This window comes from Bemisia tabaci, chromosome 6 (genome assembly GCF_918797505.1).
Source record: "Bemisia tabaci chromosome 6, PGI_BMITA_v3".
NCBI lineage: Eukaryota > Metazoa > Arthropoda > Insecta > Hemiptera > Aleyrodidae > Bemisia > Bemisia tabaci.
This window is the reverse complement of record NC_092798.1, coordinates 27,308,050-27,333,378: the sequence shown is the minus strand read 5'-3', so window position 1 is coordinate 27,333,378 and position 25,329 is coordinate 27,308,050. Positions and strand designations below refer to the sequence as shown.

At 37.8% G+C, this 25,329-nt stretch overlaps 1 protein-coding gene across 2 annotated transcripts in view; it reads left to right on the top strand.

Moving 5' to 3' along the window:
* The window catches only part of LOC109033606 (very long chain fatty acid elongase AAEL008004), a 78,116-nt gene that overhangs the window by 5,007 nt on the left and 47,780 nt on the right, over window positions 1-25,329 (top strand). The window contains exon 1 of one of the 2 annotated variants that reach the window (XM_019046295.2): window positions 21,407-21,757. The exons of the other annotated variant lie outside the window; for it this stretch is intronic. The gene's annotated coding sequence lies outside the window, so the exon portion shown is untranslated. Of the gene's footprint in view, window positions 1-21,406; window positions 21,758-25,329 lie in introns of those variants that run through there. 2 annotated transcript variants of the gene reach the window in all.

The following is a 25,329-nucleotide window of genomic DNA, read 5'->3' as shown; positions in this document are numbered from 1 at the left end:
AGGCAGATGGTGTAAAGAAGCCCTCAGCTGTGACTTTTCCTCCTTCTAATGTTGAAGAGCTCAATCATACAAAGTTTTGTTCAAGAGTAAATTACTCAACTAAAAGGATGAAGAAGCATTGTTTACCAGATAGTTTCCTCGTTGTGAAAAGCAGATACTTAAATGAGCACTTTATCATCTGACAGCCAACACTTATCGTTGGAAACTATTTTTCTTGAGCGATGTTATAACCAGACCAAAGGGACTAAGAAGAACAATCAGTTGTAAAAAAAGATGATAGAAGCAAAGGACATTAATCTGATCAGTTTCAAAATCACTTCCCCTGAGCACTTTTGTGGTACATTTTTGGCCAATGTCAAAACTAAGTACTGATTTAATCTGTTAGGTTGATAAACTTTTTAAGAGCACATTGACTATTGAATCAAGAGTGTTCCTTGAGCTCCTATCAGGCGTGATATAAACTACCCCCTTCCTCTCACTTTTGTGAATTCAGTATACCTACCAAAGGTGAGCCTATTAAACTCTTAATTGAATTCATGCGTATCTTACCTTCTGATTTGGTATAAAATCGGGGTCAGATATTCCCGTCCTGATTTCGATGTAGACTTAATTTTCACCCTGAATTTACCAAATTGTGTTTTATTTATTTAAAAAGCAAACATAAGCGCGACATCAGGAAACATCCCTCCTCAACGCAAACCTTTATTAGTTATGACAATCCTGACAGGATATAGCATCAAGAGTTTGCAGTGCACCTCTTCCACTCAAATTTTACGCCAAATATGGGTCCAGAGCAGTTTCGATAGAAGCAAGTGTTCACACAATCATTATAAATGTCTCTCATTTTTTCCATGAAAGGCTTCTAGATTGTATTATTTTTTATTCAAATCCTAGCTCTATAGATTAGCGACGTTATCGCTGACTTCCTATATATCATTATAAATTCCTCTCATTTTTTCCAAGAAAGGCCTCTAGATTTAATTATGTTTTTATCCGAATTCGTAGATGAGCGATAAAATAACCGACTTCCTATTTTGTCCTTCTTATACGTCATTAGTGCGAGAAAAAGTTGATAATTACGTCACGAATGGAATAGTTCGTAGATGGACGGGTGCCAACGAAAGGTGCCGCTTCTTCCACCTGGCGGCGCGCAAGGATCGACGGGAGATGAGTTAAAGCTGGGAGCTTTACGCGATTGAGAAAAGTGCAAGTGGCGCTGCGATAAACAAGAGGCGGAGGACCAAGGTCATGAACTAGGTCAGCGTCGAGCGAGCGGCGAGCGCGCGCAGGCGATCAGATGAGCGAGTCGCTTATGGACGCTTGCGACTTGGCCTGAGGATGAGGAACGGCGATCGGGCCTCTGTGCGCGTACGCGCAGCCTGCCACGACGCGCGCGCGCGACTCCACCTCGTCAGGAATGGCAACCTTCATCGATCAAGTTCAATTCCCTGCACTCGGCGCAATCGCCGTTGCCGTTTGCGTCAATCCAAGTTGGACGTGCCAGATCGGGGTATCCCTGCTGAAAATGATTGTGTTGTGGTACCATGTTGAGATCATGTTGTTACCCTCACTGGAAAAAAAAAAACACATTGGATCAAGAGTCCAGACTCTTGAAAACATTGACAAGAAAAAAATACTCTTGATTCAATCGGATTTTTGCTTGAATCAAAACGAAATCCGCTTAAATTAAGAGGCTTGGTTCTTAATTTAAGCTAGATTCTGATTGAATCATGAGTACTTTTTTTTGTCGATGTTTTTAAGAGTCTAGACTCAAGATCCAACGTGTTTTTTTTCCAGTGTACTCTCTTATTCGGAAGGTACAACTGACGACAGCTCCCGTGCATCTCCGAAGAGGTGAGAAAAGTGATAGAGAGCCTTCAAATTTTGAATATGCAACACACACATCCGTGGAACACGAATAGTTGCATCAAAGCGCCGCATAACCAACTCTGTGTAGGATTCGTACATCGTAGGTCAAAATAATAGCCAAATTGAGACCTTGGAGCAAGATCTTAAGACTTTGAATCCAATTCTTAAATGAGTAGTTGTATAAGGTGAAAACTTACGCCTTTGTTGCAGTGTATCAAAATGTTCGCTCCTATTTTCATTTTTTAGAGGGAAAGGCACCTGATGTTTTAGTGCTTCAGATGCTCATAGAAGATGTCTCTCCTTAAAAAAATTTTGCAGCGTTAACGCGGAGAGTTAAAGTCACAAAAGTATTCAGTAAGTGACATTGTTCCCTTTGAAAAGTACAGAGCGATGAAAATAAAAGGAAAATAAGGAGAAAAGGGAAGGGAAAGAACATACTTTTTAAGCTACGCATCTAAGACTGGATATAATTACTCTTCCAACCATTTAGTCGATACCGTGAATCCTCGCACAAAATTCTTAATGAATGGCGATGATCGTTACACCTTGAAAATCATGGGAAGATGCGGCCAATTTTTCTACCCGTGCGTTTGAGTCTCCAGAGTACGTGCGCTCCCCCTTCGCTTGCTCCTGGGCTCACCACAGAAGTTTTTATATTAAATCGACTTTTTGGATCATTTACTGTGGTGACTCCACTCCCAATTCTTTGGATACAATAAAAAAATTCCAAAGTTCTTGATTCAATTTTTCAAAATGGTGGCCAAATTTCCACATACGCAGTATTGCAGTAAGAATGCAGACCTAGCTCGGTGCTGAGGAAGCGTTCACAAATTACGTGACGCTCTAAGGGAGGGAGGGAGCATGAGTCTGCACCACACTGTGTTACGAAGGAGAAGTGTAGGGAGGGGGGGGGGGGGGTTCAGTACCAGCGGCACGGAATCCTCTATATTGGTAAAAAAAAATCCAAAATCCAAAATGTATCTTCCTCAAATTTTCGACGTCATTCATTACACCATCAAAAATACTTCAAATTGTATCAATCTGTATATTCGACAGTTTTCAACAATTTTTGGACTCTTAAGGGGAGGGGGGAGGGGGGGCTCCGTCAAGCGATCTCGCCGGGAAACCCAACCGTTGTTTTCCCTCGACAATATGTCGTATGGGATCAATTTTCAACCATACATTGGGAAATCCGTTTCGAAAAGTACTCCCGAAGTTCTATACTACTTCGAAGGAACCTGAACTGTAACGAGCTATCTCTCAACGCATAAATTTAAATATGTTAATTGGCCTGCCTTTGAGGTTAATGCGCTTTTGTGAATCATACTTTTCGGTTATTCCTGGCTGTTCAAGCGGAACTTACGGGGAAATAGTTCGCATGTGTCATCGGCTGATCTCAGACTACCCTGTCATTTTATTAGCTGATAATTTTAAGTGTGAAAGGAATATTTAATTTTCCGTTCTTGTAACTTTCAAAAAGTGTTCGCTAAAAATCCAAGTTGTTTCCTCTTAAAAAAAAATAGGAGAATTTTTAAAGAAATTAAAACACAATCAAAATAAGCTACTTTTGATTCGTGCCTTTGTGAGTCAACGTATAGTCACGGTTGAAATTTGAAATTTGAAATTTGAAACAATATTGCGGTAATGTAAAATGATGTGAATGAAATGGATTAGGTTCAAATAAAATTTAACTGGAAAAAAAGTATTGTAACATCTACTATGAGTCCACTTGACTTTTTACACAGTGATACTATTTAGTGGAAATAACCAGAATAATAATGGTATTTGTAATAGGCCAGACAGCTTAAATCAAATTTGCCGCCAGTCGGGTTCCGTCCACTCTCCGCTCACCAGAGCAGCGCCTCTGGTGGAGGGGGAGTGGACGACGCCTGATTGGTTGTATAGTTAGTTAGCCGAAGACCGTTTCCCGATCTAGAGAACATGTAAGTTCTTCCCAGTTTTCACCCCTTTGGGGTGATTGTTTAGCTTTTCTTTCTCGTGATGTGACGGAGTGCGCGGGGGTGGCCGGCGGGCCACTTCGAAACCCTTAAACCCGTGACTTCATCTTTTCTTATTACCTTTTACCGTCCTCTCCGGTCGAGCCTCGGAGGCTCGATCCGGATGGCCTCCGAGGCCCGATCGGATTGCGATTCGTGCTGTTCCTTTTGTTGTATGGATCCCCGAGCCATTACATATTCACCTGAACTCTATGGAAAATGGTAACTATTACCATAGAGTCTGGGGTTTGTCACCATACTTGAAGCACTGTGTCAGAGTATATGGTAAAATCTACGATGTTTTTTTTTTTCTTTTTTTTTTGTCGGTGAATACTTTGTCTTTTTCTCTGCGTGAAACTACACCATCCTTCAAGAACTCCGTGTCTTAGTTCGCAGCGTTGATAATCTCCTGCCATTCTTTTTATTTTGATTTTTTAATCGACCAATCTATTTCAATTCGTAAATATCCCTCATAATTATCCCTTTTACATATAAAAAGAAACTCCCAAAACTTCACTGAAAGGTATTTTTTCTTCTACTTGAAAAAATAAAATACGAACGGTATTTTCACCATCAAGCACATATAAGTATTAACATGTTTTTTTTTTAAAAAAAAAAAGAAGATAAATTGTTATTTTGATCATTAATTAAATTAAATTATCGGCAATTTATTATAGAAAATAACGAACAAGATACCTATTCCAGAGAGATTTGAAGTGCAGATTAGAATCTGGGAGGGATAATTGACGAAGCGACCGACCGCGCAAGCTGTCGTGTCTGAGGCATCACCTGAATTTGCGATTCACCAGGAACTCAAACGGAGCCAACGAATCACTTTTTCGTGACAGTCAATATCAAATCACCTGTGAGTCAATCATCTTCCGCAGTCCATCTTTACCTACCCCTTTGGTATTTCTCTTATTTTCTCAGACTGAGGATCCAGCAGCGAGGCACTGCAAATAGCGTCCTTGAATCTCTTTATTCGCTGCCAGGTTTAGTTCCATTAACTTGCCAATTACTTGTGAATTTACTAGGTAGCCTTTTTTGCTCTTTTCTCGACTCTCCGTATGATAGATCGAGTTCTTCAGGTCCACGTGGCGTTTAAAAATACTGGTGCATTCTGTTTTTCAAATATTTATCCTTGGCAAAGCTGAAAGACTGCATAGCGGGATCTGCGACGTTTAATGCCGTGTTGCATTTTCTTTGAATTAAAGAAAAACCGATAATATAAGACTTTTCACAGAGCCTCCAATGGGCAAAATCCGGGACAGTTTAAAAATTTGGACCAGAAATAAAAGACCTGTCTTCTCATCACAGATTTGAGTACACAAAAAAGACATTCTTGAGATACATTTTCACAAGGCGACTTCTCTTTAGAGAAGTACGCAAGTACTTTTAGTAATATGAAAATGAATGAATTTGTGAAAATGTTTTGAAGATCAGTATATTTTATAGCTTATTATTATTTTTTTTTTCATTTTTTTTTGAGGGGGGGAGGGTATAATTTTATTAAAAAATAAGGGCCGATAGTTAAAAAATAATAAGGGCCGATATCGAAAAGATAAAGTCTTAGTGCATTTGAAGTAACCTGGAACGAATTTAATGATATTTATCGACCTAGAAACATTTACAAGAAAATAGAATCACCTCCTAAACTTGCAAATCCACTTCGAGATCGCGATGAAATACCCAAATGTTTGCTTTTTAAAACAGTGACCTGAATACACGTTAGGGAGGAAACTGCTTTGGAATTCAAAACAACTGCTGTTTTAAAATTGTGGACCTACACCTCAACCGCAGGTTCATCGATTGAATTAAAATAGTTGTATCCGGTTTTTCTTCCTTGCTTTCTTTCTTTCTTTCCTTCTTTTCAAATAAATGTTGCTTTACTACCGTTAAGGAAATGTCCGACATTTTATTCGCGCTTTAAATAAGATACAGTGTCATACTTATTGAGACATACTTTTTATTTCCAGCTCCATCCGCGGACTTGAATTTACCTCTTGAAATAGCGGTTGCAGTGAGATTGTTCATCAATAACATCAATTTGTTAACAAATAATGTGATAAATATTTCTTGAACTCCTGCGGGATTGTCCCAGCGCTCTTTCACGATGTGTAAACCGATGGAGACACATATTTTATGTTGTAGGAATTTCCAGCAACGTAATATTTTGATTGCGCAAATTGAATACTTATCGCAGAAATTGAATTATTTTATATAGTCCTAAAATATTATTTTTATCAAAAAAAAAGAAGGTAACATTTTGATTATCAAAATGTGCTGTTATAGCTTCCTGCGCAGTGTTTTTGCGGCATATTTTCAGAAACAATAAACAAATAAAAACATGATGGAAAAATTTGAAATGCTGTAATTAAGATACTTGATTTTTATATATAGATAGAAAAGGTAATAAATAATGAGAAAAAAGCAAAGAAAACAGCACGTCTCGTGAATAAATCTGCAGAAAGAATTCGACCACTTGCAATGCCTTCGATATTCAGATCGAGTCCTTCGGTCGAAACTCTTTTTGTGAAGACTGTAATTCAAAGATACTTGTTTCCCACCACTTATAGAAACCAGTGAAACCAGTAACATTGATTATGCCTAGCTGAAGCCTGACCTTAAGAGAGGGAGTATTAGATTAAGGACTGAGAGCAGGTTTGAGACTGAACAAAAAACGGTATTACATAAATTCTGGCACCAACTGAATCCGTCAAAGATGGGGCAGTTACAAGAAAAAGCGGGCGAGAAAAAAATTCTGGTGAAAAGTCTTTTGACCTCCCATTGTCGAACTTGTTTATATCTCCTGTTTTATCGAATGACACGTGCTGTTTTCTGCATGAGCAATAACATTTCAATCAGTTACATTTAATGTAAATCTTGAAATTATTATTTGCCATACCCATGGCAAAACTTAATTATTTTATCACTATAACTTTGAACCATTTATTAATGACAATAAAGTTCACCATCGAACATGATAAAATGAACGCGATTAATAAAATTGTTCGTGAATCTGTAAAAAAAAAACATGAAATGAATGAAGATGGAGCCACGAACTCCAATCGTGTTCATAATTTTATTGAATATTTATAAATTCATAATGGTAAGGTATTGCGAAGATAAATGACTGAAAAATTTCCGCTGAACCAACAAAATATGAGCATATTTGACCGTATCAGCTACTGTTTGAAAAGAAATAATGACTGCGTGGCGCACAATCTGATTCTTCCAGATCATTCTATAGAAACTGGAAATCATGAATATTAGCATCAATCGCGGGCGCGAGATCACCACAATAAATTTTGCCTCTTTAGAAGTCGCATCCATGTTCGATCCATGACGTATAAATGCCCCGGGCACGGAAATTATATTCCTTTGAGGAGAAGACTTTCAAGAACTGTTACTTTTATTCCACTGACTATAGGCAGGGTTATATGCCCTCTGACAGCTTTGCGGTCCAACCCCTCCCCCCACCCAAGCACTTCGCGCCTCCGGTGTTATACGCTACGCAATACTCATATTATTTTATATTATACAAATAGTAACATTTGGTCAATACAAACATTCATTAATTTGAACGTGCTCATGCTAAAGAAAACTACGTAAAAAGAATCAACTCAAAATGAATCCGCGGAAGAACGCAAATTCTATGCACATAGTTTTTCTTTTTATTTAATTTATCAGTGCATAATCCCTTTTAGCATATGTATGCGTCCATTTATCAACGTACATCGAATAATTTTAGTTGTAATTTATGTAATGATGTAACTCTTATTGGTCTTACTGTATTCCCATCATTGTGCTTTGTTCGGTTGATTTCAGTATGTTCACATCTCATTGAAACTTTATACTCCTGTGATGTTCATTATATGGCATCCAAAACGAGCTAGGACAATAAAATCCATTTGTATCCATTGATAATATTAGTCTTTCGGCAATTTTAAAATTTTGCTTTTCGGTTTATTGATAGTAATGATGAAGAGACTTTAACGCTGGGATAAGAAAAAGAGCATATGTTAATTGTTCACTAATATGTTTCTGTTGCACACAAGAGATGCAAAAAATTGCGTGAACTTATTGTGTGTTTAATCACACAAAAATCACGTGCAGCATATCAAAAATAGGAACCTAAAATACACACCTTAACGCGTGATTTGCGTCTAGTCAGTATAACTTACTTTTTAAATACACCGCATCCACTGGCATTTTCGTCCTCTTTCTCCGCACTTTGGTCTGTCCAGTGCGTCTCTAATGAAAAACAGAAAATAAAAAGGGTGGGGGAAAAATATGATGAAACTTAAGTTAAAGTACTCACCATGAAATATTTTGGCTCTACTTCCATTCGCTTGAAGCACTAACGAAATTATGCAACAAAAAATGAAACATGAAAATGAGACGATTCCTCGAAAGAATAAATACTTAGAGGTGAATGAAGAACGGGGCTGATTGTCTCCCTCTCGACAGTGAAATTTTGATTCTTTGACAACATTTTTTGATTGATTTTTTTCATGTTTTTAACACTTTAATGTCCAGAAATGTTCCTAAAAGGAAAGAGCCTTTGGTCAAAGATTTTCTACAAGGGCTCTAATGGTACATTCTTAAAAGTTGCAGACCTTGACCCGTTCTCAGAGCTAGCAGTTTATGGGGGAATTCAGGCCGCCTGGACGCTACCCCCCTCCCCCCCCCGTTCTGCCTCTCTATGTATTATCATGTATGTCATATGAACAGCGTCTTAAAGAGGGCATTATTGAAAGAAAGAAAAATTCGAAGTTTAAAACATTATACGTATTTCATCTAAAAGATGCCTCATACTAGAGATATTTGGAACGAAAAATTTTACAATTTTATTACTGAAGGTAACCGGTCTTCGTTGCGATTCTAATGAGTCATCAAAATGACGTTAATTTTTGTCTCATCATCTCGGAGAGAAATCCCAAATTTACCTTCTTGAGGACTTTCAGCAAGTCTGTCCTGTTACTCTTGATTGATCTTGATGGAACCGTATAGGATCTTTGGCGACAAGTTAGGTTGTTCAAAATCCAACCATGTGAGGTCGCTGCACTGTCCAACTCTTTCCTACTGAATCAAATTAGCCTTGAAAAGTGACGAAGACGTCCACAAGCTACCACCAAGTTACGGTCTAGACCGGCTATTTAGACAACCTCAAATTATAGGTTCACGCGCAGTGATACGAAGGAATCCACCGATTCACAGGCGTCTTCAAATATTCGTCGGCATCGAAAATATTTGCAGTGTCATATCGGCGCCCGAATCCATTAAAATGCATGATTACGGCATTGCCTGATCGTATTCAAAGTACCGCGCGTCGCCGCTCGAACAGCTCAAGATGGAAGTATCGCCCCAAAATGTGGCAACTATATCATGACTCAAGGAAATTATCCCAAATTTACGCGCATTTCATTTTCATCAGATCCTCCTAGTGATCTAGTCCCTCAAAAAAATCCTCAACGTCACAAACTGCAATGCAATCCTTGAAAAGTAATTTTCCATCTCTTTGGGCGAGAAAGAGTTGAAATCCCCAAGACGTTTGCGGGATAGCCCGGTCACTAGATCCCGACGATAATATATGAACCATCCTTAGGACCTCGACCTCTGACCGTTTTTAACACCAACGACAGTTGCCTTTCCTGAAGTTAGTACACTTTAATCTTCGTTTATCCTATCCTCGTAAAATTTGGAATATGGGGGATATAACATTAGAGTCAAACACGACATAAAATAACTTAGCACTGAGCCCTAACATTTTAGATCAAATGGAGCCAACTAAAGGCGGTAAAGCTGAGCCCTACAACTTCAGGGTTCAGCCCTGCAGCTTTAAGGTCCAGCATTACAGACTATAGGGCTCAGCACTACTGCCATTCATTGGCTCCATTTCATATAAAATGTTAGGAATTACATTATACACTGGAAAAAAAACACATTGGATCAAGAGTCCAGACTCTTGAAAACATTGACAAGAAAAAATACTCTTGATTCAATCAAATTTAAGCTTAAATCGAAAGGAAATCCGCTCAAATTAAGAGGCTTGGTTCTTGATTTAAGCTTAAAGCTGATTGAATCAAGAGTATTTTTTCTTGTCGATATTTTGTAAGAGTATGGACTCTAAATCCAATGTGTTTTTTCCAGTGTACTCTGAACCTTACGGTGAAAATTGCGTTTTTGGAATATGCACATTTTATTTTATCTGCTTCCGCAAATGATTAAGTAATTTTCAACGTGATAATTTATGTAATTTTCAACGTGATAATTTATCAATCATTTGAGCTGATAAGGGAACACACGCGCACGCTCATCGTTGAAAAGCATCAGTATTATCACTCATCAGTAAGTGCTGCCCAACATTTTGATCGGGCCGAACAAGAAGAGGTCCGTTGCGCAATGATGCGATGAGCCACGATTTTGGTCGAAAGAAGTCGCGGGGCACAGGTGCCTGATAGCGCTCAAGATGGGGGCAGGGGCGTAAATCAAGACTGTGTTCATGGGTCGCTGTTAGTTTTGGGGCACGCGCTGCACGGATTGTGAGGCTCAAGTGATCATCGAGTGAAGTGGCATGTGCCTGTGCATTCTCGCACTTAAGTGTGCTTCTGTTAATTTAACTGTGACCAATTGATTGTTGCGCGGGTTTCCGCGAATTTTTGCAAATCTGGCCGGAATGGCTGCCCGAGTTGAGGCCTTCATCCAGACAGGATAACGTAAAAATGGGATACACCGGACTGTTTGAAAGGTAATTTTCAAATTCATTTTTAATGGAAGGAAAACCTGAACTTCCTGTGGACTATTAAGTAAATTTAAGATTGTGCGTGATGTTAGTCACCGTGAAAAACCTGAATGATCTGGACCTGGTAACGTCAGTGATGAAAGACAATTGTTTAAGAATATTGAAAGAGAAGTAATAAATAAACAGAATTTCAGCTACCTCTGAGAGTAATGGGATATGTGCGATCAAAATGATATGAAAATTGGTTGTCGAGGGGGATAACGCTGTGAAATTTTTTATTCGTTTAAATGTTTTTAAAGTATAGTTCAGGGTTTAGAAATGCGTGATCATATGCGATAAGATGGTGTAAGAAAAAATCATCATAAATAGGCACTTGACTATCAACCTTGTCAAAATTTGAGTGCAAAGAAATGACAACAATGATGGTTGTCATGCTTTCAATACAGATTTCGATTTATAAGATCTTAAGGATTGTAAAAAAAAATTACAATAAATTTTCTCCATGATCGGTTTCAGCAGTGTTTATGGCGTCTGACGCAAAGAACATAGTGTCAGAAAGTACTATATATACAGCATTCTTGAGTCCAGACATTATTTTATCTACTTGGATGAGTCCCTTTTTCCACGGATAAATTTTTTACAGACCTTGTCTTCGTGGTTGCAGATGCTTCTTTACAAACTTATCTGTTGTGAGAAATGTGTTTCAAACGACTTGCGGCGCATAAGCTAACATTTGGCCTTGACCTCATTTACAATCTAAAGTCTTCGATCCTAACTATAATATTTTAAAATTGACATCGTCCAAATGTTTACAAATAGCACTCTATTTCTCGTTTTTGCAATGCTATTTATTTGCACTTGTAGAGATGACACTTTTTCTATGGTAAAAAATTAAAAAGGATCAATGTAAATGAATAGACTGGAAAAATAATTTTTTAGAACAAAATAATTCTTTTTAAGCGACGCGATCACTTTTAATGCGTATAAGTAACAACTTATCTACGTGGGTACAATGTATTTTTTTTAAAAAAAAAATTGTTCCTCCGTCATAAATGTTTACAAAACAAAATTATCTACCGTAGATTTGGACCTAATGACTAAACTTTTAATTCAGTGCAGTACGCATTATTAATAGCACAAAACGCCTCTTGAGGGCGCACATAGATACTAAAATGAATTTCATTCTCATTCCGATACCTTCAGGATTAAATTTCCTTTGTTGTGGGCTCTGTACTCATTCTGACATATATCTAGACAAATATTCGCCCCGCATGAAATAAACCCTTGTGTAATGTGGCATCAGTGCACGAATGCCTCATTTTCGCAACTAGACGAGTTGATATTGGAAGGTGAGAGTTTGTTGGGAGGAATAATAATGGCGGCTCAAACGGGGGCTTTGAGAGATCGATGCCTGGAAGTTTTCGATAAGGCCTCTTGGCCCCACGTAAAATATCGAGAGACTCAAACGCACGGTGAACAAAGTCACCGAGTAGTGAAGACTCCAATCATTGAAATGCAGGGAACGGAGAAGACGTTGCACAAAATTGAATGATCATCAGTGTTGCCGTTTAATACGAGGAATCTGAGAATTTTCGTTTATTTTTGAGTGTTGGGCATACACAATTTCAAATGGTTCAAATCATTCAATCAAAACACAAATGGTTGACATGAGTCACGTACAAACATTTCCAAGACTCACAAACATTGAGTGATCCGGTGGGTAAAAAATAAATTTAATAAAGGAAAAGATTTTATTGCAATTTGAATTAAATACAAAATTGGGTGACTGCAGACAAAAAAAAGTAAAATCAATCACCTAATACTCATCGATGATAATTTATTCGTTTCTTACAAAAAATAGTTCAGAATGGAAACGACACTGAAAGTATTTTAATTATTTTAGTGAAAATAGAAAATGGCGACCTTTGACGGGAATTCCACTTTGGGAAAATAAATGTGAAGAAAATGATAGTGAGGTCATTATGCGAATAGAAACGGAAGCTTCCACAACTAAGGGTGCTCACTTCCAACAGACGTTAAAATATAGGTTTAAAATAGGAAAATCACTAATCGAAATCGTTATATGGGAATAATTTATGCAAAATTGACACGGTAACATTAAAATTTGCTTTTCATTTATTTTATTGGTTTCTTTTATGTGTGGAGCTTCTGGAAAACTTTTGTGTTTCGTAAGTCATCACTCGCAGCTTTTCCTCGTGGTTACAAACGCTTTCAAGAAAACCGAATTCAATGCTCCCTTTTCCTGCTTTGATTTTCACATGATGTAAGCAACAGAATTATATTATGTAATGGTGTTTTCTCAAACACAACAGAATTCAACGAAAATCACCGAAGATCAAAATCAATCGTAAATTGAAGTCACTTGCCATAATAAGTTTCGTCACTCTCCTAAACGTGTAAATATTCATTCATTGATGCATTTTTTGTTACTCACAAAACTTGGGTATTATGAAGCATTCTTTCCTATAAGAATCTATGATGTGACAGAAAAATAAATCAATAAAATGCAAAAATATACACAAATTATTTTTCTACTACTACAACCACAACAACTACTACTACTACTACTACTACTACCACCACTACTACTACTACTACTACTTCTACTACTACTACTACTATTACTACTACTACTACTACTACTACTACTATTACTACTACTACTACTACTACTATTACTATTACTACTACTACTAATTTTGTAACTTTGAAATGTAATGGAGCCCCTCTAGCTATCATCTCGCTTCGTTTCAAACTGTATTAGTGACATTTCTCACACAAAAAATAATTAATTTTGTCACTTTTGCAAGATTTGCTGCGATCAGACTTATGCTCACCAACTGCATGTGAGATATTACTCAGAACGCAGAGGTATAGCAGAACTTGTCTGCGAATATTTCAAGTTCTCTGCTTCGATTTGATTTTCCCCAGAAAACCGTGTGTAAGCTATTTTTTTATTGATACCAAAAGCTATAATATTTTCTTGAGTTACTAATTAACTTTCTCTCGAAAAAAATTAGGGAACTCCCGCGCGTGTGGTTTTTCCACTTTCAAAGTTAATGACTTCTCGCCGGATTCGCTTCAAAGATCTACTCTATCTCACCCACTCTAGCATGTAAAGAACGCAAACTAATCGCAACTTTGAAACGGATCTCAGACCGTACCGTAACATTGGCAATGACTGATGAATAACAGCATGAGTATCAAACGTTGCTGTGGATATTGATCGAACTGTGGTGTCAAAAAAAACAAATGCATACCGAAGAATAGTTAAGTCTTCAGGCTGAATGGTCCTTAAGGACCGCTGCGAGGAAAAAATAAAAATTAAGTAACGGTGCAACGGCTTAAGGAGGATAATTCTGTATCATTTGGTGCAAAAAATACCCAAAAATTTATCTCTTGTAAACGACTCAAAATAAAGAACAATAAAGTGGTAACTTGAGCTCAACACGGTTACAGTTCGCCACAGCTGTTGCCACCGTTAAAAACTCACTGTTAAGGAACACAAATCTCTAAGCTGAGTGAATATGGAACTTCCTCAAATATTTTCTAAACACCGGAGTCCGTGTAAAATTGAAATAAGATAGTTTGACTCAAATATGCGCAAATGTGCATACAGTTTGACTATATCTGACTACGATTAACACAAAATAATAGTTTTAGAAAATATTTAACCCAATTGCCATTTTCATTTAGTTTAGATTTCTTTCGAACAATGCGATTCTTTTAAATGCCTCAATTTAGGGCCTCAAACGCCCTAACCTCTTCACGAGCATGAAAAATCTCTCGATTACATAAAAAGTGCAATTATGTACCGGAGGAGTTTCGAACTTCCATTCACAACGCAATGTGTCAATTGCATAAGTTGAGTCTGTCCGTACTGCATTGACGCGATGGAATCAATGAACTTGAAAAGCGAGATAATTGGTGATTTGAGCCGATTTGAATATTACCGCACATGTGTACACATGACGCTGCAATTCAAGCTCCTTTTGCCCGTTCAATTACGGTGAAGAGCAGCGTAACATGTGTGAGGTTCCATAACCTCTATTATGTCTCACGACGGAGGTGAACGAATCATTCCCGTCAAGTTCATTATTTTCCTCTCACTTGACTCTCTTAATCCCCCGTTTAGAGGGATGTTAAAAGTAGTCCCTTACTTCAATCATATTAGAAGAGAATTAATAATACACGATTATACACACATCATACACAAGAAGGAAAAGTAACCGAAATTTTGTGTTAAAATGGGATGTAAAACACGAAATAACACAAGCCATTGGTTAATGTTTTTGTTATTTTTACCTCTGTCAAATCGACCAAATTTTTGAGTTGAGGGGACCAAATCTGTGTGTTGATTATCTGCAACCTCGTTAAAACATACACGGCATCCACCAGGATTGAACCTATAGCCACTCAAGTCACAACCTCTAGGAATTGGGTGGGAAACAACAGTATATAAATTCCGCAGGACACTTTCTTCGTGCCTCGATATCTCAGAGTAACCTGGGTCAATTTGACACATAATTGTGTTGAGCAATCAAATCCTTTAGGTTGATGTGACACAAAAAGGAACTCAAAATAACACAGAGCAACTGTCTAAACTCAAATTTTCAGCGCAACGCAAAAAGTCGTAAACGCCATTTTACATTTTTTGGAAACAATGTATCATATCAGAAAATCTTATGTACCTTGGGACCATAGAGAAAAAAAGGAGGTGTTTGTATTTCGGGCATCTTGGAATTTTTTGAAGACATGGGTCGGCACAACGACTTTTATCATCGATTTTCTTGGAAATGTGTAGTTTATGGAAAAAATGCATACTACATAAAGTGTTTGAAATTATATCATGAGTTGATTTAAGCAAAAAAATGGGACATTATGGTCCGTTTTTTATGCTTCGAATTCCAGATTTCGCTGGCCAGCTTGCACCGACCTACGTCACAGGGTAAACAAACCTCAAGATGCAAACACCTCCTTTTTTTTCTCTATGCCTTGGGACAATGTTTTTACAGATTTTTTCCGCAAACACTATCAAGAACTTAACCTGAAAATTTGAGGTGTATGGGTAATATAGTTTTTATTCTAGAAAGTGTTAAGTTCCAAAATACGAGGGAAAATTTTGATGGATTTACGGCGTTCTTGCTTAGCACGGCAGAAATATTTTTAACTATGTATAGGTACACACGAGGTGAAGCGACGCTTGTTAACTACTCTTTATGAGCTCACAAATTTGGCTACATAGCTAAGCAAGGCAAGGGGGTGGAGTGCAGATATTTGTCATTAAGAAGAAATAAAATAAAGAAAAAAATTGTTGCACGAGTAAAATCAATAAATAACTAAAATAGCTCTGAGCAGAGAACACAATACCTTGATGAAAATGTTTAAACTGTAATTCATTTTTACATTGGATACATGGTTACATGTAACTTAGGTTTAGTGCTATGACTATTTTCTGTCACGTGTCCAATTTTTTTCCTCAAATTTGAGAAGCCATTTACTTTTTTACGGATCGATGTACACCACACGACATTTTGATGATCCTCTGTTTGCCAAATAAAAACTTGTTAATCCAGGTGATTCGTGAAATAAGGCGCGTGGTTTGTTGTTCAGCTGACTGAACTTTAAAAACTAGTTCTGCAGTTGTTAAGACTGGGTCATTAAAATTTTAATGAATCTTTATTTAGGCAAAAGAAAATCTATAAAGATCGTGGTTTTACACTCAGGGTCGCCAAATTTGCGATGTTTTCATTGTTTACAATTTATCAATGTAAATAGATTAACATTATTTCGCAAAACTTTGCAAAACTATAAATTTTTTTCGTGCATTCTCGTGAATAGGCGGGTCAAGGAACCTACCGTCAGGATTGTTTCACCGATATCTACTCGTCTGAATTTAACGGCGCTTTGCTTAATTCACGACACAATAAATTAAAATAAGTGCCGCAATATAGATTTTAACGGGCGGCACCATTTGCTGAGAGCTGCGAATAGACAGAAGATTCCATGAAATTGCTTAATTACAAAGCTCTATTTTGTCTTCCCCCGCAAAAAGTCAAGAAAAAAGGAGCAATTAAATCACACAATTTTGTGCTATAGCTATTCTATAATTGATCCTTGCACATGGGTCACATGGTTTCCGACCAGTAACGCTATTATGGCAATCCAATTGTCCTATTATGTTGATGCCAGGAGAAATGGAAGGGGGGATGACAGATTGATCAAATTGGCAGACAGCAGATGATGATTGAATTGTTTGAAGATTTTACAATTGACACTGACTTTACAGAGATGGCATACTGAGAGCTGCAAAGAATACGCCAGTTCGTAGGAGCTTTCTTGGTCCAGATTTTGATTGCAGATTGGACCAGGTCATCAAGAACAGAGACATGCAAAGTGAGATAGTTATCGCTACGTTGAATAACATAGTTTTCCGGGATCTCTGAAGAAAAAAAAAAGGATTAACCTCTCAACCGTCAAAAGTATGACGACCTACGGGTGTGAAGTATACATGACTGATATCAGCGAGAAAAACGAGCAAAATCAGTACAAGCAAATTCTTGAGGAGTGAAAATTTATCTGTTTCTAATGAGGTGGCTGTTAGTTCAATTTTACCGACAGAAGGAAGTTATTATTGTTTTCGGTTAAGACTGCAAATTCGTTGAAATACAACATTCGCGCCACAGCTCCAGCTTAGCGGCGCAGCGGGGTCCGGGCATCAAAGGAGGCCGAATGGATAGAGAAGATCATACCTCCTTTTCACTTACCTTGAAAGCAGGAATCTCTTTAAAATCTCGACGTCATTTTAATTAAATTTTCCACTTTAATCTCATTTCAACCCAAAAAGCTCTTTAGGAAAACATGCTCAATTCGACCGCGGATAACACAAATCGCGGATATTCGAGCCTGCGGAATAAATCTGTTCAGTTCGTGACGTCACCTGTAATGCTGAACGCAGAGATGAGCACAAGAAACCTTCGGCACGATGTGTTTACACCCGTCAACTCGAGCACGGTGCCGAAGGGTGTCGGTACGACGGTGCTCATTGACTCGCAGTCTCGCGGTCTCGCGGCTGCCTCGGCGGCGCACAGTGGATCGAGTCAATTAGAAAGGTCGGAGATGAAATTTTTGTCTAAAACTGCAAATTTTAATGTTTATTTTGTCACTTTTGAAATTTCAAGGGTTGCTTTTAGAAGAAAATTTGACGAGGAAACCAGTGAAACCATTTTCGAAGCATCAATGTTTTGTATAAATGGAGTTATGAGCTTTTAAAGTTACTATATTTTGTCCGACTTTTCGAACTGGCTTGATCCACTGTGCGTCACGGCGCGCGACGGACGCGGAAGAATGAGGATTCCCGCGCAAACAGTACGAGGTTAGACGCTCAGATTCCCCGACATAACTCCCATTTACCCCACTAGGAGACGTCCATACACCCTGACCTCCGAGGCACCTAAGCGTCTCTCTCCTCACTTGAACTTCAGCGCAACGCTTGAGAATGTCAGACCAGTAAAAAGGGTTCTTCGCGAAAAGAAATCTCGGCCATTCGGAACTTTATGTTCAGTCAGAGCTTTGCGGTTCAAAAAACTGAGCCCTCACGAGGAAATAAAAACATTGGTTATACAAACCGATAAATTCAGTGGCCGCTTCTAGATTCAGAGAACTTATTTTTCGGCCGTGCGAATCGGCAGGGCCAAAATAGCTCTTAGGGGTCCAGAGTGCTGGTCATTAAGCGCCCCAAATCCTAAAATTTTATGGCCCCATTCACACCCAAAAATTCAATTTGTAAGACCTCTCTAAATCCGTATTTTCGACTTCAAAGACCTCGGGAGGATCTAGGATAAAAAAAATCGTCCAGGGGGACCCGTAAGCAGGGGGCCCAGGATATCGCAGCACCGCCCCCCCCCCCCCCGAATCCGGCCTTTTGAATTGGCCTCTGCAACTGATCGAACAAAATTTCTGTTTGGGAAGTCGAAAAACTCTGATTCACTTGAAACATATCCCACATGAAGCAACATTTTTCAGTTCGCCGAACAATTTTTGGCTCCGTCAAATGAAGAGGTTATTCTCTACCACTGAGAGCTCTGTCCTTACACTCACTGAACTTACAATACAGTTTGGTTGGTTTAACCGAGGAATTTTTTCCCCTCCCTGTACCTACTCTTTGCTTCACGGGAGCGAACTTCGGTTCGATGAACCGAAAGATTAAGTGGACGGATTCTTGCTAAAAGCTACTATTTGCAAATAAATCGATTGAAGAGGAACTGTGTACTCGAGATTAGCGGGGTTTTTTTAGTGCGGATACGTCCTGTTCTGAGAGCCAAAGATTAAATCCACGAGCTGAAAACCCTTAGGTTCTTGTCATATAAAAACATGGCCCATATCAATTGAAGTTTCTTGATTCTTTGAACTGAATCTTTGGTATAAAAGGTCAGGCCCTCGGATTCGAAAAATGCCTACTGAACTCATTTCTCAGTGACGATTCTTGAAAGTTGGCAACACTGTTTTTTCTCCAATTAGACGTATGTAAAACAATCGATCATATCGATACATTCAGTGGCTTAAAATGAAGTGTTAACAGTGTTGCCAATTTGCTGGAATCGCCACTGTCATTAGTTCCTATTCTGCCGTGCTAAGGAAAACGTCGTATGAACATTCGAGAGTTGCCAAATTTCCTTCGATAACATGTTTATTATTGAGGAAATTTATTATTTAATATATTTCCTCGAAATTTTCAGGAAATTTAGTCGAAATTGGGAGCAAAATCATCTGAAAACTTGGAAAAAAAGTAATCCTAAGTTTAGCAAGAAATTCGTGTTTTATCAAAGGAAATTTGGCAACGCATGAAGGTTCTTACGGCGTTTTTCCTTAGCTCGGTGGTATTATCAAGGATCTACTCTCCGTGCATTACACCGAGATTTCAGAAAAAGAGCGGCTCCGGTAACGGAGCATCATTTCTCGAAGAATTTATGAATTATTAATCTTGATTCTTCGTCCGTTTAGAATTTTCCGGGGATTATTTCTCAAACAAGTTATGACTCCGGCCTCTCCGTTATTTGTTAATCACCCGCGAGCGTTGTCTTTGCCTTTTCCAATATCGTTTTCCCAAAAAGAGGTTTTTTCCGTTTAGCTCCGGAGACTCCGTCAATATTTGTGACGTGCGTCGCGGGAAAACCACCTGTAGTCCTCAACTTCGTCCAGATCGGTTTGCGGTCTCGCTGATGTTATGTTGAGGAGATAGTTTTGCGTGTACTATGCTCGGCACAAAAAATTGCGAAGTGATTATTATCTGGCCTATTATACTTCATTCAAACAGCGCCATCCATCAACACTCAACGATACAAATCAACGTTTTCTAAATGAAACTTCATTTGAAGAAATGTGCTATTTCTTCTCATCCCGTGAAATCATGAGTTATGAAGAATGATATATGCCACAAAAAATTGTAAAATTTTACTATAGTTTGCAGCGTTAAAGTCAAATTAACTGAGAAGTCTAACCACTCAACCTATATTTTTGTCTATAGAACTTTTTTCAGCAGCTCAAAGTTTATCTCCGTCTCACGTATCCTGATGACATTTAATTTTAATAATTAACGTCTCTGGTTACCATACTCTAAATTATTCAGCAATGGTTTAATTATTATGAATCATCGTGTTTTTCTTTTTGCAATATCCTTTACTTTGATCCAATTGTAAGACACTCTCTTTCTCAACAAAAATTATTCTCTTTTTTTGACTCCTTCATTCCCTTTTCATTTTCCTATTTTCTTTATCGAGCGTTAAAGTCTCTGCAGATTGACGAAGGCCAAAAAAGATTCCCTCTGACGAGGTACTTTTAAATTGTCAAAAAGATTGAAGGCTTGTCCTATTTAGGAGGAAGCTATTTACTATCTTAGCTCAATGTTGCCTTACTTTTAAGTTAGAACAAATCAGTTCCAATTCACGCACAACAGGAGAGGGTCGTGCCATGAATGTCTCGACGTTACCATTGTCTGTGGCCATTAATGGAATTTCTGTCACTTACGATTAATTTTTGGAGCAAAAATTAAAAAAAATGTATACTTAAAGCTCAAAAGAAACGGAATTATGTTGTAATTACAAGAAAATTTCGCACGGATACCACGTAAGTAATCACACAAACGATAAAAAATAGGTAACCCTTAGAAATTATATTTTTCAGTCACTCTCGTTTCTCACATCAATGTAATCCATAATGAACCTTTGTCGATAATATTATGAAATTAACAAAATTTCTGACATGTAAAGCTTTCTCATTTTAAAAGAAAAGAAAAAAAACACACGCAGAGAATTCAGGAGATCAGAAATCTTCAACCACATAACATGCATCTATGCATTCGTGCATTTGTGCATTTATTCATTATTTTTTAAAATTTAACTCGGATTTTACACACTCAGGGAGCGAGTTTCATATTGACCGAATACGGTTTCCCCTCATTATTCTCTTTTTAACGACAGGGCTTTCAGGTGGGTAGTTGATTGACTTTGTGAATGGAACCATCCGAAGAATTCCACTTGACGAGAGCCAGAGTGATAAATAGATACAGGGAGAGCAAGCGGGAGAGAGAAGAGAATAGTGTAAATAAAACAGAAAGATACAGAAATGCAAGGTCGACCACTGAGTTAAAAGTTGCCGGCCTGATACAAGAGTAAGACGCGACGGGGGGAGGGGGGAGCGCATCCAGGGAGGAGGGGCAGACGACTCGGAAAATTTCAGCCTGTATTAAATCGAACCGTTTATACGAGATCATCTCACTGTTCGCGAGTTTTCAGGAAAGCAGGATCAGCGCTCCGGTGTTACAGCAAAAGTCGAAGAGAAATTGACGAAGGTGAAAACGGTGCAGGAGAGGGGGTTGCAACTTGCTCCGGCTCGGAATTTTCAGTTTCATAAAATGCGGTTTTTTGCCCGACGCTGATCATTTGGTGTGTGCGGTCTCGATCGGTGCTCATTTTTTGCGCGCTCGCGTTCGAACTGTTCGCTCGCGGTCTGTTCAGTGCTTTTAGTTCGGGTTCGCGACTTTGCACGCTCGCTGCGAATCGTTGGTGAACTGACATTGTGAAAATTGCCTTTGGATTTTAATCATCGTCCTACTGTTTTTCTTAACGTGAGTAACTCTCTGGGCTTATCACTCGATCCTTCTTTCCCAATTTTTCAACAATTTTTTGGAAAATAATTTTTTTTTTTTTTAATCTGGTCATTCATACTAAGAGGTATTGGCTGAACTCAAAGACATTCAATTCGCTAGGAGTATTTTTGACAATGCCGGTCGAAAAAACAATCCATTTACGATTTCTCTGCATTTCACGTGAGAATGAAAAGTTTTTGGAGAATCAAACTTTTTGGCAATCACTGGAAAAAAAAACACATTGGATCTAGAGTCCAGACTCCTAAAAACATCGACGAGAAAAAATACTCTTGATTCAATCAGATTTAAGCTTAAATCAAGAACCAAGCCTCTTAATTTGAGCGGATTTCCTTTTGATTTAAGCTCAAATCTGCATGAATCAAGAGTCCTTTTTCTTGTCAATGTTTTCAAAAGTCTGGACTCTAGATCCAATGTGTTTTTTTTTCCAGTGCATACTAAGAGGTATTGGCTGAACTCAAAGAAATTCAATTCGCTTAAGAGTATTTTTGACAATGCCGGTCAAAAAAACAATCTCTTCACGATTTCTCTGCATTTTACGTGTGAATGAAAAGTTTTTGCCATTAATTCAATTAAAAATGTTCAATTAGAAATGTTAAGGTGCTCAATGCCCGAAGGGTTGTGGCTCGACAGAGGGCAGTGGAGGTTAGGTGTCGTAGAGCGCTAGGGAGTGCTATAAAGTGACTTTAATGCATGTATGTGTAATAATCACAATGTATTCTGGTTATCTTCCACCCCAAGCATTAATTAAATGGAATTATAACTCCAAAACTAAGATTCACTTGAACTCTTGAGCCGTTTGAACTTCTTCTATCCGTGCATAGCTAGATTCAAAATTCGCGATTGGGCTGATTACATCAATAGTGTTACCAATGCTGAATTTGATTTTGATTTCGTTTTCTTCTCATAAGTACCGGCAGATATTTAATATTACATGCACTCGTGTCTTAAAACTGGTTCGTTCTCTCTGTAAGATGACAGTTTGAAAAATGCATTTGTTTGTTTGGTTTCAAAATCCAAAAACTTTTGAGATAACAACTACTTTTATTTTTCAAAAACAAAAAAATATGTTTTAAGCATCTTTCTCGTCAACAAAACTCAAACGCTCTACGACTGATGAATCATTTCTAAAAAAAAGATTAGGTCATTGTACTATTTTATCAATTTTCCAAAATTAAGGATCTTTAAAGTCATCACTTATTTGTCTAAAAAAAAGAAAAAAATTAATTTAATGACCTATGCGTAAGGTTGATAATTTATTAGCTTGAAACCAATTTCAATGAGCTATCCGTGAAAAGTACATATCATGATATGGCTCGATTAAGGCCAGTGGCGCAGTCTAAGGAAAGGGGGGCGAGGAGAGGTCGAGGTAGAGAGTATTCAATGAGGGCAAGAAAAGCCCCATAATTGACAGATGACCTTTTCAGAACCTAAAATTTTGAGTCAAAGAGGGGGAAGGGAGATTTAAAGGCAACAGAACACATCTTAGAGTCTCTAATTAAGACGTATTCCTTACCAAAACTTGGTAAATTAAATTTAATTTTCAGAATTTCTATCGGATTTACCGTGAAACTAGTTTTGAATTTAAAAAAATTATAGATGCACAACTGTGAAGTTTCTTTTTCAATTTTGACACAGAAAAATTCACTTTTTCGTTCGAAGCAAACTCTAAAGACTCTAATAAAAACAATCCACTAATACATAAACATGCCGATGCGTGAATTCGAAAAATGTGCGCCTTTGTTTCAACGTTTAAGAAGCTTCGATGAAGTTTCATTTTCTCAGGGGAAAATTATCCAAAATGTCTCCTAGTTTTCTGGGAATATTTTAATTAAAAAAAAAAACCTCGCAGAAAATTAAATACAAATGATTCTCAGTTTTCTCTTAAAATAATGAAATATGATCGGAGTTTTGCGACATCGCAATCGGAGATATGCAACTTCGAACCTCAGCCATCGATGAGTACCTCCATGCATGGGCGGATCCAGCAAATTGGCAACATTGTTTTTCTCCATTTAAACCTACGAAAACTTATCGATTCTTGCAGGGGCTAGGTGCTCCGACTAGAATCGATTATTTAACATAGATTTAAATGGAGAGAATGCGGTGTTGCCAAATTGCTAAATCCGCCTCTGCCTCCAGGTGCAAGCAATTGGCAATGTTGGCAAATACTTTCTCTCAAACTTGCAAACTCAAAATTACATTCAGATTGTCTTATGATCAAAATTAAATTCAAAAAATTTCAATTAATACAAAGCCAGGTACATTGTTGCAACAACAAGAGCGTAACATTTTGATTAATCATTTAATTTAATGATTCATCCGATTACTCATACTCAGTCCGAGTCCGAGCAGGAGGTGATTGTTTACCATTTGCTGCACTCAGATTATTCTCTCGTCCCGATATAATAATATAGAAGAACCAAAAGGTTGCCAACAGTTTAATGTTGTTGGTTTTTTTCCTATCACTTTTGCTATAAGATGCGGGCGGGTACGTTCAGAGAGACCTCGCTGTCTTTTTAAATAATCTATGGCGCCAATGGTGTACAATGCCAAATGTCAAGCTCTATGATTTTTCTTCCGGCCTCTCCCCCCCCCCCCCCCCGCCTTGATTCGCAGGGTGACAATTTTTTATCGTTAGGGGACCACGTCTTAAAAATTTTCTAAGTAAATTTTCCATCTGAAACTGCGTGTATGTATGAAACTAAACTTTACCTGAAGGATGTTTCAATTTTATAACTATCGGGTTTTATATGCATTTTAAACTTTTATAATCATCACCGGAATAATACGCTGATAAAATAATTGAATATGTCAAAAAGATCTTTTAATGAGTCCAGCAAATACTAGTGACTTAGAGACAGACCATGTGAAACATCATGTAAGCTCGTTAGCCTTACAAAAAAAATCCCTTGTACAGTAGATGCATTTTTTCCTCACTCTTTTTGAACAATTTTACGTAAAATTATTGTGATAGTATCCCTGAGAATTTAAAATATTTTCATGAAAATGAATACTGGTTATGAGAAGCTCCATTCAGTTTCTTTTCATGCTACATCCATTATATAGCAAATCAAAACGTAACGTGAAGCCTTATTTGTCGCGACAACATTTATTTTCAAGTTCTATTGCAAAATATGAAGCTTTTTTGGAAACTCTATATTCCAAGAACGTAAATAATATGCTAACTAAATACTTAGAAAAAGAAATGAGCAGAGTTTTACAATTCACTCGATCCGCAAGAAAGGATAGAGCATAATCCAGAGGTTGTATTTCATATTCGAAAAGTTCCAGCGCGCATACTTATACAGAATGATTTAACCGGTTGTCAGGTTAAAATAATTGTTCTCTCAGATCATACTCCTCGGGCTTTTCTCTTTCGTGAGCATTGGCTGATCCAGCAAATTGGCAACATTGTTTTTCTCCATTTAAACCTATAGAAATATATCGATTGTTTGAGGGGTCAGGTGCTCCGACAAGAATCGATTATTTAACATAGGTTTAAACGGAAGGAATCCGGTGCTCCCACGAAG